The 14,034-nt window shown below is 39.0% G+C and overlaps 1 long non-coding RNA gene across 1 annotated transcript in view; it reads right to left on the bottom strand.

The window, feature by feature from the left end:
• LOC120754649 (uncharacterized) overlaps positions 1 to 2,557 on the bottom strand; it is a 127,581-nt gene extending 125,024 nt beyond the window's left edge. Inside the window, exon 1 of the long non-coding RNA XR_005701510.1 lies at positions 2,531 to 2,557. This is a non-coding gene — a long non-coding RNA (uncharacterized LOC120754649). The remainder of the gene's footprint in view (positions 1 to 2,530) is intronic.
• Between the last annotated feature and the right edge of the window lie 11,477 nt (positions 2,558 to 14,034).

Raw genomic sequence — 14,034 nt, forward strand, 5'->3', positions numbered from 1 at the left:
AAGGAGCAAACAGCAAGATGGAATAAAAAAGTTTTATTTCCCTCAGTTTGGCATTAAGGTAATTAGTTTTGGAATACAAGCTTTAGTTTTAATGTCTACAGTCCAGAAGTGCTATTAATAATTTAGAAATGAGAAGAGCCTCAAGAATAATGAAAATTTGGAAGATACTACATGATCACTAATGTACAGCTGAATCTGCACCTGAATAAGAGGTTTAGATGCAAACTGTGATTGCAGTCTGTACATAAATGAGTAACAGATTTGGATAAGAAAAGTCTTCAAAGACAAGAAGTCCTAGTGTCAGAAAGCCAAAATTAAACAAAGGCATACAAGTAATAGAAATTAATCTTATTTGAGAACAACATTTGTTAATAATATTGCTAGTGGTGTCTCTGAGAGGTTTTTTCACCATTTTAAGCATCTCTTCTAATAGTTTTCCTGCACAGTAGGATTCTAGATTAGTTCCAACTCAAATCTTACATACAAACATCTTTGAATCTTTCTCTTGCCCTATTCATGTAATGCCTGCCTGCATACATTTACTTAGGTTCTGCAGCCATATAGCACTCTGATGTTTTCAAGGCTTCTTTTTTCCTTTTCCTTCTCTAGACAGGACTGCTGAAAAAATGCTGTAGCACATGTCTTCAGTTTTGATTTATCATTCCTGAACACTTTCTTCCAAGTTGTTCTTAATACATTTTAACATGTCTACACAGGTAAACACATTTACTTTGAATTCTATTTTGCATTGAGTAGTCTCCTTACTGAGACTCTTTCCTCTTTCTCCCTCACTTCACTATTTTATAGTTCTTCAACAATGGTACCTTAAGCAAAACCAAGATTTTTTTTTCCAAGTAATTGTTGGCATGTATTTTAACTTGCTACTGCACCACAATATAAAACACAAATGGAATGTTACTGCAGAATAAGATAGAGCTTGATTTTCAAATATTGGCTTTCAGTTTTTTGCACATGCATTTGTTTGCTAGCACAAGTCTATCACATACAGATGGCTAAATATATGGTTGTACCTCAGTATAATTTATGGTGGCATATTAGAGGCTACGCTGAAATTGTATTCCTAAAGGTCTAACTCAAGCCTCAAAAGACCCAGGACATTTAGAATTAACACACTTATTTCAATATGAAAAACAATGTGCAATACTATTAGAATTCGTACTTCTCAAGCCTTACAAGGTGAGTACTCAATCAGAGAAAATCAGGATATATGCTTGCAAGTTTTCTCCTTCACACACAACACACACACACAATTTTAGAGATGCAAAGAAATTCTATTTTTCATTTGTCTCTTCATCCAGTTTGTTTCCTGGTAATTTTATTTGATCCCTCTTAATTTTTGCACTGGGAGAGAGAGACAGGAAAGATTCACAAAGATCTTTATAATCCGATCATTGTTATTAGGTTCTGTCACTCACTCCCCTTTTAATTATTAATAAAAAGAATAGGGTCAAACTATAGAACTTGTAATTCAGTAAACACTAAATACCTCCAGCCTTCCCTAGGCATCACACACAGCTGCATGGAAAGACAATCTATGGGGGGGCAAAAGGTTGCTCCTAAGGCTCAGATTTGGTTCTTGGCATTTTTAAAATCAAAAAATACATCTTAAATCTTATGGATACATTCAAAGAACTCTCCTTGTCACATCTGCCCTTAGCAGTGTTACCTGCAGTATGTATCTGCTTTGCAAGGATGTCTGCAATGTAAGTAATTGTAAAGCAAGCTGGAAACATGACCTCCATCAATCTACAGTACATGCAAATACTTAATTTAATTTTTCCATCAATTTCCAAATGAATGAGGCTCATTGTATTGAAAAATAAAAACAGCTTGGCCTTTGACTTTGCTGGAGATTACTCTTTCCACATTAATGTCTTCAACAATAGAGTTTCAGGCTTTGCAAGAATTAGATGAAAAACGTTCAGATGATACCCATTTGATCTTTACACTTTTCCACTCACGCTTGAGGCCAACAGTGCAGAGATGCATTACAACATCAGCACAGCATGCTTCAAGGAGAACTGAAGGCATTGGTAGTAAAAACTTATTGACACACATTGTCAAACAAAAAGAAGGCTGTACACAAAGATCAGAACCTCACTTGCGGTGTGCACAGCCTACATAATACATTGGTAGCCTCATCTCCTGTGCCAACAAGGTTTTCATATTCAGTGCTCCTGAGAAGAGCCATTTAATTAAGCACAGAGATTGAAAGAGGCTGCTCGCTATGATTTAAATTTCATTCTGTTTTGCATCTGTTGTCAATGAACATAAGTTACAGAACTATTAAAGATAGAACTCAGTCAAAGTTTCATACTGCTTAAGTACAGCAAAAGGGAATTTAACTATACACATATTGGCATTGCAATCAGCCAGGATGTATCACTGCAGTGTACAGTCATATATGCTAGGCTTATCAAACTAATTTAATCAACAGAAGGGAAGACACAGTACAACATGCGTAATGCAAGCCGAGGATGAGCAGGGAGCATATAGAACTCAACCCTACCTCCTCAATCCTGGTTGTCAGAGAATGTTGCAACACCTCAGTCCCTGTGGAGGTTCTGTGCCCTACATAGTGTGGGAAGGGGAAGGCAGGCAAAGAGGCTAATTGATATCAGCTGGCAAGATGTGTTTGCTGGCCAGGCTGGGATCCCATGTCCCACACTCACCTGCTAACATATGCCTTCCATTGAGCAAACAGGAGGTGATGCAAGAGTCAGGTGTTTGGCTCAGTGCTAGAGCTTCTCACACTGGGATTTTCCACCCAGCCAGGTGACAGATTTAATTCCTTTGTGCTCATCAGCTTGTGCAAAGCATGTCATTACATTCAATTTTTATTCCGTGCAGACAAAATGCACCACATTAACTCAGCATAGGAGAAAAAAGCCCTCATGTTACAGGACTGATAAATGGAAAAGATGCATCTCTGACAGTGCCAGCATCTGGAGGCATTACTTTTTTAATATCTACTTTCATATGAAGTGTTTCATTTAAAAAATGTAATTCTTTCTCACCTCCATAGAAAAGGCAACATAATGTGGCCAAGCATTTTTACAGCCTCACTGTTAATCACATATTTCAGAATAGTAAATTACATTCAGGAATGAGCCTGGCCCCAGTGGTGGTCAACAGCAGATGGGAGGGTAACAGATTCTACACACAATGTCACATTAGAAAATGGGAAAGTGAATACATGTGAAAAGCTAAAAGGTAGCCCTGATGGCAATGATGGAAGGCTATGTGGTGAAAGGAACATTATGGGCCACAAATCTCTTGAAGTTTTAGTTCCAAATTTAAATTCAAAGTTTCTTCAAGAATTTAGAGAGCCTAACTTAAATCTTTCCTTTCATGGGAAGTGAGCCAAATTCAAACACAAGGAAAGAATGTTATGTCAGCTTTCCCAAATAAACACACCTTTCTTGGCCTTAGGAATTTGGCAGGCAAAACTTCAGGTATAATCAATGTATGCAGCTCTGGCTTTTACTCATTATCAGACTATTATTCTCCTTCACTGTCCACAATATGTTTGTTTTAATGTCAGAATCCCCTACAGAAAGCACCAAACTGAAGACAATCGCTATTGGCTGCGTCTTTCTAGGATATATTAGGGAGCTGCCCAGAAAGTTGTGACCAGAAATATAAATGGTACTCCACACAAAGCTTTGCCATCAAAACTATTTCTTTAAGGGCATAAGCAAAGCTAGGAATTGCCTCAGGTTCCATCAAAAAGCAGAGGCATTTTCTAATATTTTTAAGGGACAACAACAAAAAAATTAAGTGAGCACTTTCGTTTCCTTTTTTTTTTTTTTTAATAAACCATTGTTTTATTTGCCTGCGTAGCTGCAAGCAAAACCATCCCATTCTATATATTCTCAAGCATAAGGCTGCATACCTTCACCCATTTTTGCTACTCAGACTTTCCTCCCCTATCTTTCACTGTCCTGAAAAAAATTTAATTTTCTGATGTGCTGTACAAACCTACCCAGCACCCAGGCAGGATTAGCATAGTTTTCACAAGTAACATGTTTCTACTTGGAAATGTATTATTTGAAACTCAAACAGCAACAGGACAAAAAGCAAAACTCACTTCAACCCATTTCATCAATTAACGCCCCTCAAATACAAACGCTTAAAAAACCTTTTAACAATCCCCCTGGCTTTCTGTTCTGTAGTTGTTCTAGACTCTCTAAAGAGGCCCAATGGAGCCTTCCTGAACTTGCTGGCTGTGGACTGGCTGCTTTGTTCTAATCAAGGTTAGCTGGTTTGTCTCACAGTGCTGTTCTCACTGCTTCTACCAAAAGGTTTTCATATCTGTTACTGACATTACAGGTTAATAACTAAAGTCAGGGTGGCCAGCAAGAAACCTGAGAGGCCTTGCAATAGGAAGGTAATTGATCTCTAATTTTCACCACACTGCTCCTCTGGCAGTGACTCAACACTAAATACATGAGAGCAACAAGGGGATTGGAGATTAGCTACGACTTTTTTACCAAAAATGTTATTCCTTCTTTACTTAATGTAACCTCTTATTCCATTAATATATCATATATACTTAATAAGAATTACTGCATATTGTCTCAAGAAACTTGTTTTCAAGTTATACCTGAATTTATGGGTATAAAGTGACAAAAACTAATTCATCATCCAGGCTGTTTTCTCTCTTCTGGGAATTAAAAATATTAAAAACATTTTTTTTCCCAAGACAGAGAAAACCTGCAAATAACTCCCTCTTTTTATTTAAATTATCTCCCAAACAACTTCAGAGTACATTCTATTTTCTGCACTGAGAGCAACTGGTCTTCTCATGTTAGACACTTTTGAAATAATGCAGTTCATTTAAAAAAAAAAAAAAAAAATCATCAGAAAGGGCTGCAATGATGTTTTCCACCATTTTGCCAAAAATAGCAACCATTTTATTTGTCACTGAAATGTTCTTCACGTAGAAATTTAAAGCAGAAAGTACAGAGCCCCAAATCAAATGAAACAAGTTCTAATATTTAATAAGACTGAATTTGTAATATCATTTTACCAAATGCAATTCATTTCTTAATTAGGCGAACTGAACACTTCTAGTTTAGAAGCACCCTATTGTCAGCCCTATTTGCTTTTATTTAGTGTCTTTTTTTCCTTACTTTTGCCTTGGCTAGGTAAACTCCAAAGGTTTCGTATTGGTGTTTTTTCCTCATTTTTTCACTCCCACTAAGGTAAAAGACGACAGGTAATAATATAATGTGTGATAGAAGGAGAAATGCTGACAGACATTGTGTTACTTTGCTTCAATTAGTCTCTAATTACTTCTTCTCTTCAATTAGAAAATCACATGAACCAATTATGCCAGATAATATGTGCTTATCCTATTCAAACTGCACAATGGGTAAGGTCTATTCACATTGATTACCTTCAATTTATGCTTTTAGCCTTTTTTTCCTCTTCTGTCTGCACAACCCATTACAGCTTTAAAGTGGAAGCTCTTAAGCAGTTCTCAGTATTATGATATCATTCATTACAATTGTTATGTTTTGATGGTAGAAAAATTTTGATGCCTTGAATGCAGAGAAGAAAATCTCCTTGGATTGAACATATTCCAATTTTGCTAGTCTGGATAACAATATTCCCATGGTCTTTTAAATAAATATGATACAATGTGGTCTACTGTTAATAGAGTTGAGGGAAACGGTTCTCTGGGAACAAAGATTTCAAAACCAAACACAGGTTATTGAACACAAGAATTTCTCACACATTGTCTGCACAGAGTATCAGGCCTCATTTGTGAATGATCTGCAGAATGGAAGGCAATCAGCAAAAGCAAAGGAATGACCTTAAAAACCTAGAAGCTGAGAAGTCACAGCAATATTTTCCTGCTAAATAAATGGGGGAGAAACATTATGTGAATCCTTGCCAGTTATAGAACAGTTCAACAGATCTGGATGAGCAGAAAATGCTAGGAAACAACACTGAATACTAGAGGCAACTTGCACTATTTCACCTCTCATTTTATACGGATTTAAGGGATTCTGCCTATATAGGGTTTTATCTATCCTTGTGCAATGGACTCCTTTTAATTCTCCAGGGATTAAATACAGAACATTAGCTTTGCTGTCCAGCACTCTCCAGAGACGGGCAAACACCAGGTAAGCTTCAGCTGATTCCACGTGACACCTATCTCAATCAATGGAAATCTTTCCTGCTTAGAACATGCAAACTTCACTCACACTGGTTTACTTGACTAGAACTGATATGCAAAGAGGAGATTCTGATCATGGAATCATTTAGGCTGGAAAATGCCTCTGAGATTATCAAGTCTAATCAATCCCCCCATTACAATTTTATAAAAAAATTATAATTGGACATAAACTAAAAATATTATATGGTACAATCGCACCTATTCACACTTTTCCTGACTATTTTAGTGAAACCACAAAGTCTGATCTGTGTACATGACAAATATGAACATATAAGTTACAAAAGTGCGCTCTTTTTTTACATACATTCCATAGAAAGAAAGCTGCTTGGGAATAGTAAAATCCTACTGCAGTAAAATAAAAACAAGGCAGAAACTGAGGAGCTAAGCAAAGGTAAGTTATTTTGTATAATGTCATGAACATGAAATGTGTATTTGTCAAAATGTAATTATAAAGGACTCTCCATACTACATGATATAATGAGTGTCATAATGGAAGTTCAAACATCACAGGGAAGGTAGTTGCCTGTGACAGGCAGAATCATTTTTCATTGAATTGTAACTAAAAGATGTAAAAAATGAAATGTTTGTGAGACTGCACTATTCTAAGAATTTACTACAGAATTATATACATTTTAGGTAAGACAAGCCTGTATAAACAAGAAAAAAGATCTGGCTAGCAATATTCTCAGCAGTCAAAATGCTCTGGAAACCTCAGCTTTGAAATTTCCCCTCCCTCTGTCCCACGTGGTTTTAAAGTCCAGATCTAGGCCCTAACTAAAGTCAAGGTCTCACAATAACTTGCTCTCTTCAACAGCAGAAGAGAAAGAAGCCAAGTAAGAGAGTTTTCTCAGAAAATTTTTACAGTGGCAGAAATTTTTAAAAAGTTTAATATCAGATGCCAAGTGACTTCCAGTCCATCTGTCAGATCAAAGACTGGAGCAGGTTTAAATGAGGACCAAAACTTTTGGAAGCTGATGTGAGCAGAAGTACTTCTCATCAGAATCTTCCTTCCACCACTCAAAATTCAGTAACATTCACAGCGTTTTACTGAAGTTCAAGAACACTTGTCTAGCATTTTGGAGCTATAAAAGTGACAAAGAAACAGAAGTTAAATCTTTTAAGATGCTTTTTGCACTCAAAGGAAAAAAAAATGAACAGATTTGTTTCAAAGATGAGACTCATTTCTCAATGGCTCACACCTCTTCTTTTGATAGACATCAAATGTGCCAACTTCACTGAAGTGACTACAAAACCTTTAGAACCATTTGCACAGACTAAGACTGAATCAATTTCATACCCCATCTCCTTTTAATGACAAGAGTTACTTGATGTGAATTTTCCTTAAAAGTGTCAGCTGGACAAGCCAATTGGTTTTGTCTGTGTTTGGACACACTGATTGGGAGAAATGTAAGGTCATTATTTGTTTTGAATATGAAGACTGGTAGGCCTCATAAAACTGATAGTTATTTCTCTCAGCTGATACAAAGTAACAACTTTGTGAGTAGGTTACTTTATTGCTAAAGAGAATAAATCCTCTCTAATCCAAATGGCTGCATTAGTGGGGAGGTCACATAAAAAAGGCTTCTATCAAGTTCACACATGCTCATGCCTCAACAGAACCAAAGTTTCTGTTTGTCTCTTCAGCAGTATTATGTGCTCTCCAACTGGTAAAAAGGAGGAGAAATAAAATTAGACTTTGCCCATACTTGCAATTATTTTGTGGCAGGTACACTACAGCAATAAAAATGAGGCCAGAGACATGAGGCAGCAATTCAGCAAGGAAAAAGTCATCATGCACACACACACACACACACACACACAAAAAAAAAAAAAAAAAAAAAAAAAAAAAAAAAGGCAGTGTTTAAAATGCATGTATGCAAATTCATGGTCTCTTGGGTATTCGTAACAGTTTAAAGTGAAATGCAGTTTATGAGCACGAAGCATTCTCATGGTTGGTTTAAACTGCTGTAAATTGCACTGCATTTTCCTCTTATAAATACTACTTAAAAACAATTATGGCCCATAAGTAAATGCTTTTACTTGAAATATTACTCATTATGGAAAGCACTATCCCTTTATCATTTGCCTCAAAGTTTCAGGAATGGAGTGAAAGAAAGGGAGAACTGAAATGATTTTCCCATGAAGAGAATTCAAGGTGTCAAGTCCCTACCCAGATATTAAATGTATGGCATCAGAAAAACTTTTACATACAAATGAAACAAACACACAGAAGCCAAAAGGGGTCCTAGCTGCACAGCAGGGAAGCAGATCCAAAAGAAGCAGAAGACAAGATCCATAAGTTTATAGCCTATAGTATTTCCTAGTTTAGGTATGAAAAAGTTTTGAAAGACTTGGGCTTTAAATTTTCAACTTAAATGAAAACTTAGTGATGCTAAGAGTCAGCTTTGAAACAGAGCGCTTGAAACTAGTTTTAGCAGTAAAGGAAAATAGGTTGATGCAATTCATTGGAGAAAAATAGGATTTTTCTCTAGACAAATTTTGCAGTGATCAATCACTCTAATAAAGTATCAGATCTGGTGTGGAGGACTCATGTTTAACAATTATAATTATGGAACCATATTAGTGATGAATACTCTGTGTTGTGAATACAATAGTATTGTATTTTTAGACTACTGTATAATTTCTGGGCACACTTTGAAGATTTTGCTGGCTACTCACCTATTTTATAAATCAGCAGGAGACTTGATAAGATTAGAAAAAAAAGGTTTCCTTCTCCCTAGATTTATATATGCTCCGTTATATTCATTGTTGTGCTTTTCTGAACAACTTACTCATTGATTTATGGTATGTGCTCTGTAAAATCTTTTTAATGTTTCTATGCGCCCTGCATGTATCTCTCACTTTAAAAAAAAAATAGCAAAAATTCAGGAACATTTTTAGAAATTAAACTCAGCACTGAAAAAAGTAATATATATTGCTTCTTTTTTGACAAATTTATACACATCTATTTATTCTTTATTCTTCATCCTTAGGGAAGTAAAGGAACATTAATGGCTTACATGATGTGTCAATAGAAAAACAAGCAAAAACAAAAAATTTAAAAGAACAAGAAGAGGCTCATGCCTTTAGTAGGAAAAAAATTTTCAGTGTGTCTCCATTCTTCAGGTTTCCCCTCAGTCTTTCTCACTGAAAACATCTCAGGTTTCCTCTGTTTTCACAGGGAGAAATTACAAAAAATGAGGTATGCCCATCACTTCAAACAGGCTTAGGGCATTAAGCCAAATCAAATATATAACCACATATTCTAAAACTTCTGGATCTCTGGCCTTCCTTGCTGGAAAGACCAAGGGCTTCTGCCTCTTCCAGCCCCCTTCTTTGTTGTTGTGCATTATTTGAGTTTATATTGTATTTCATTTTCATATTGGGTTTTGGAATGGCTTCTTCTGTACCCCCCTGTTCCCCTGGAAAATGTATCATCCCAAAATTTGTCCCTGCTCCTTTTCCCCGCCCATTCTCCCAAACTGGAATGTAATCCAACTCTGTTCCACTCCCACCTTGTCCCCAGTTGGCTAGTGGCTTGTCTCTGCCTCTAGCCCCTTCCCCCTGGATGAAAGCCAGGATAAGCACGTGGCATTCCTCTTGGCTTGGAGACGACCCTGTGGGGGCAGGACCACAGGAGAAAAGACTGAATAAAGCCCTGATTCCCCCCAGATCAAGTGCAGACCCTTCCTTTTGCCATCGACAGATGCCTGCTCTCTCTAAAGGAAAAGGTTCACAGCTGCTCTGGGATCTTTGGGGCCCTGAGGACAAATCCTTCCAACTGTGGTTTGTCTCTCAAGCTAGCTGAGGCAAAAATGGAGCCGGGGCTCTGAGAAAGAGAGAGACACCACACTTCTTGGAAAAGGGGATGCTGGAAATGAGCCAGTATAATCATCCCTCTCTCCCAGGATTAGGTCAGATTTTTTCCTCTGCCCCACTGTGCACTTTGTCTCTTTCTTACCCCTGAAAGGCATCTGAAAGTTAAGTACTGGGAAGAAGAAATGCTCTGTTGGTAAATTTGAAAGGAAATAACTCTCATGTTTTTTCATGATTGTTCTCACTCTAATGGCTTAAAGCAGGTGCCACTGCCATACACCACTCATTCGCACTTCCATCCAAAGTAATATGAGTGCTTTTGGGGGGAAAAAAAAAATACACTTAATTCATTAAATAACTTTCTCTATTTCTGGGCATTTAGCCTAACCAGCCCTTAGTGTTATTGCAATGTAAGTAATAAATAATAATTCCCTCTCCACTGACAAAGTAAATAATTGTTCCCATTTCACAGGTAAAAAAAAATATTTCCCCAATTCTCAAGAAAGTCTCCTTTAGCCTGTCAAGCGCCACAACCACAAGATCCCTTTGCTTCTTTTGAAGGCATCAGGTGACTTCCCCAATTCCATTAGAAATAGGGCATGCTACAGAATGGAGCCACAGGAAACAAATAGGCAGATTTCCAGAAGACTCTGTTCCTAGATGCTCTTTGACTGGACCAGCAATTGTAGGGCGTGCTTCTAAGATTGCACATCTGATACTTGGAACAGAAGGTCAGAATCTCCCTTGTAATGCTCCATGACTGGCAATTCAAAAGATGTGGGGGTAGGAGCACTGGAAGACTCTCCATAACACACAAGTAACACTCCATGTTTGACCTTCACTGTAATAGCAGAGGCAGGTTTGGAGCAACCCAAACCTTCTTCCCTGTAAAAATGCCGACTAAGTCAACAGAGATTCAGAGTACCTTAGATGTCAGAGCAGCTGGGAGCAGGTAAACCACAGCCAGAAGATGATGCTGAGAGGCAGCTGTTAGTATGGAAGAGGGTCACAATACCCTTAAACAACACCTTTCAAAGGCACTTAGAACATAGAAATTCAAAGCCAGGTTGAAAAAAAATTTAAATGCATTAGATTTAGCACCTAATGACGTGCATTTTGCGTTCACCTCATCAGTGTACAAAAAGAGCCCAGCAAAACTGCCAGTGTGACATATCCCACTGAGACAGAAGAGAACATGCTGGGAACATCTTGTCTCAGCACACAGACAAGGTAGTGTCGTACATCCCAGCCACAGCTTTGGCCACATCCCCAGCACATTCCATAGGCTCTGTACTTCTCTACTCTGCATTCACCATCCCTCACCTATTTCAGCCCAGTGCTTGCGATGCAAGCAGCAACAGTGTCTCATTGAAATGGCTCTGCCAGGCTTATGATGGCAGAAAGCAACCTTCCAACCTGCTCCCAGCCACCTGTGCCCACCGCATTGTGTCCCAAAGTAGTGCTATTCCCAGCAGGATCATGAAACACAGCAAGCAAGGCATGCTCCAATGCAACCTTGGCCTGCATGCCCACCTGCCTTGCACTTCAGAGCTGAGGAATACAAAACTGTAGAGAGTATTTTGAGAAAATGCTTAATGGAAGTTACCCAGGGAGGTGGAGCTGACTTTATAAAAAAGAGATATGTACCAATTTGAGTTCGAGTCCAATTCCCAGAATGGCATTATCTGTGTAGTGTTAATTCTTTATTATTCAAAAGATTGCTAACTGTTCATATCTGCACAAATGTGTTCATGCTTCATTCATTCCAAGTCAATAATAATGGATTCTTACTATTGATTATACATGAGCCTTTTTGTCCCATCATAATGAAATTTTAATGTTGATGGTCCCCAAACTATTATTTCAACCTAATAACAGTGAGGCTTGACAATTACCTCGCTCTGCGAATTGCAGATAGAACTAATAAGGTCATTCTTAATAACTTTTTGTTTACCTGACATTTGGTAATTTTATAGTTATTATGTATTATTTTAAAGCCAGAGGAGTGTTTTGCAAAGAAATGTTGTCTCCCCATGGAATAAAATACAATTCTGCCAGGAGGAAGCCTTTCCCTTGCCTGCTCCCTGACCTACACTGCTGCACTTGCTGCCATTTACCTGAGGCCCAAGGCAGAGAAGTAGTTCCATGGCTGCAGTTCAAAAACATGATAGTGGAAGAGAAGAAGAAAAGGCAAGAAACTTAACATTTTAGAAAATCAGTAAGTAAAAACTTAATCTAAGAAATGGCAAGGATAGGCCATCTGGTGACAAAGTCTTAGCCTGATTTAGTGAGCTGGAAGGCGTTTCAGTCTCAGCACTGGTGTGGGACGGTCCTCAGGAGATTTCTCCATTTTCCTGGGATAACCAAGCACCCCCCATCATAAGTATACCATAGCCGGGGAGCAGAGATTTTTGTTCCCAAACAGATCTCTTCCTCTCCTGGCACTGCCCAGTGCCCAGCCTGTCCCCTCACTCTGTCCCTGCCCTGCTAACAGGCAGCCCCTCTGCCATCAGACCACGCTCCTGCAGCGGCACAAGGGCCTCGAAACCAAACCCTTGCTTCCTCAGAGCACACCTTTTCCTCCAAAACCAGGCTGCGTCCAACACTTCTAACCTTTTGGATGGCTGCAGAGGTGCTGTCAGCCACGTGCTGTGCCCAAGGTGCCCTCCCCAAGGAACTGACAGCTTGTGTGTTTCCACAGAACCTTCCAGAGCAGGGCAGACCCCTCAGGCAGCCAAGGAGGCAGCTGCCAGGCCCCAAAACCAGGGTTTTCCACCCAAAAGGAAAAATTATTTGTCCTGGGGTTACATTTGGTGAGGAAAAATCCATCCTGGATTTTTGGGAAATGACCATTAGCCTGTGGGGGAGAGAGTCGGGAGAGAAACAGCAGCTGCAGGTGGGCTCCCAGTCCAGTCAGGCACAGAAAGAGCAAACAGGCAAATGGGGTTTGAAGGGATGTTACTGGAGTAAATCCATGTGTAAGCAGTCTCAATTTTGGTAGGTTAATTATGTGTAGAAGCACTGGAACAACCTGAACTGAGATACCCTCCCAGGACTGGGTTTCCACACACCACGCCCCTCTGCTCAGATACATCCACAACTTGGAATTTTGCTACCAAAAACTCCCACACTCATGGGTACAGACCTGCCTATAAAGCAAGGACAAAGTCCATAAGGATATTTCAGTTTAGGAAAGATTATATTATATGGAACAGCCTTTTCTACTTGTTCAGGTCCCTCTGCTGATGGCAAGTTGGCTAAATTGAGAAATGTGGATATAAAATCATTTGGGGAATGATGAAGGATTCTGGTGAGAAAGCTGGCAGATGGAATTCCCAGTTGTTGTTGTATATTATTTGGTTTCATATTGTATTTTATTTTTATATTGGGTTTTGCAATGGTTTGTTCCATACCCCCCCATGTTCCCCTGGAAAATGTAATATCCCGAAGTTTGTCCCTGCTCTTCCCCCAGCCCATCTCCCACATTGTTCCCCTCTTGGAATGTAATCCAACCCTGTTCCACTCCCACCTTATCCCTGATTGGGCAGTGGCTTGTCACCGCCTTTAGCCCCTTCCCTGGATACAAGCTGAAGCTTATATCAGGTGGTCCAGCCTCTTGGTTGGGGGAGTGGGAAGGGGCTCCTGACCCAGGCTGGGGTGTCACCCTGGTTTTTCTGAGTTTTTTAAAGCCTTTTGATTGCTCATAAAATGGAGTCAGACCTTTTAGCTACTGCACAATATTAGGAGCAGTTTTCACCTTTTCTCACACATGTAACATAAACAAATCCTTTGTTTTTCATTCTCTGTCCTTTGTTTGCATATTTCTAACCTGAAAACAATTGTAACTGACAGTTGGTCTGGCCATTCGGCTAAAGGGTGAAAACTCCAGAAGCCGATCTTCAGCCAGACCCACAAACGTATAAAAAGTAAGAAATAAACAGGCAGAGGGCTCTCCGCCTTGTTCTCCGCCTTGGCTCAGCCTTGAGCTAGCTTGGAGGATCGCTCTGCCA

This window comes from Hirundo rustica, chromosome 6, assembly GCF_015227805.2.
Source record: "Hirundo rustica isolate bHirRus1 chromosome 6, bHirRus1.pri.v3, whole genome shotgun sequence".
NCBI classification, from domain to species: domain Eukaryota; kingdom Metazoa; phylum Chordata; class Aves; order Passeriformes; family Hirundinidae; genus Hirundo; species Hirundo rustica.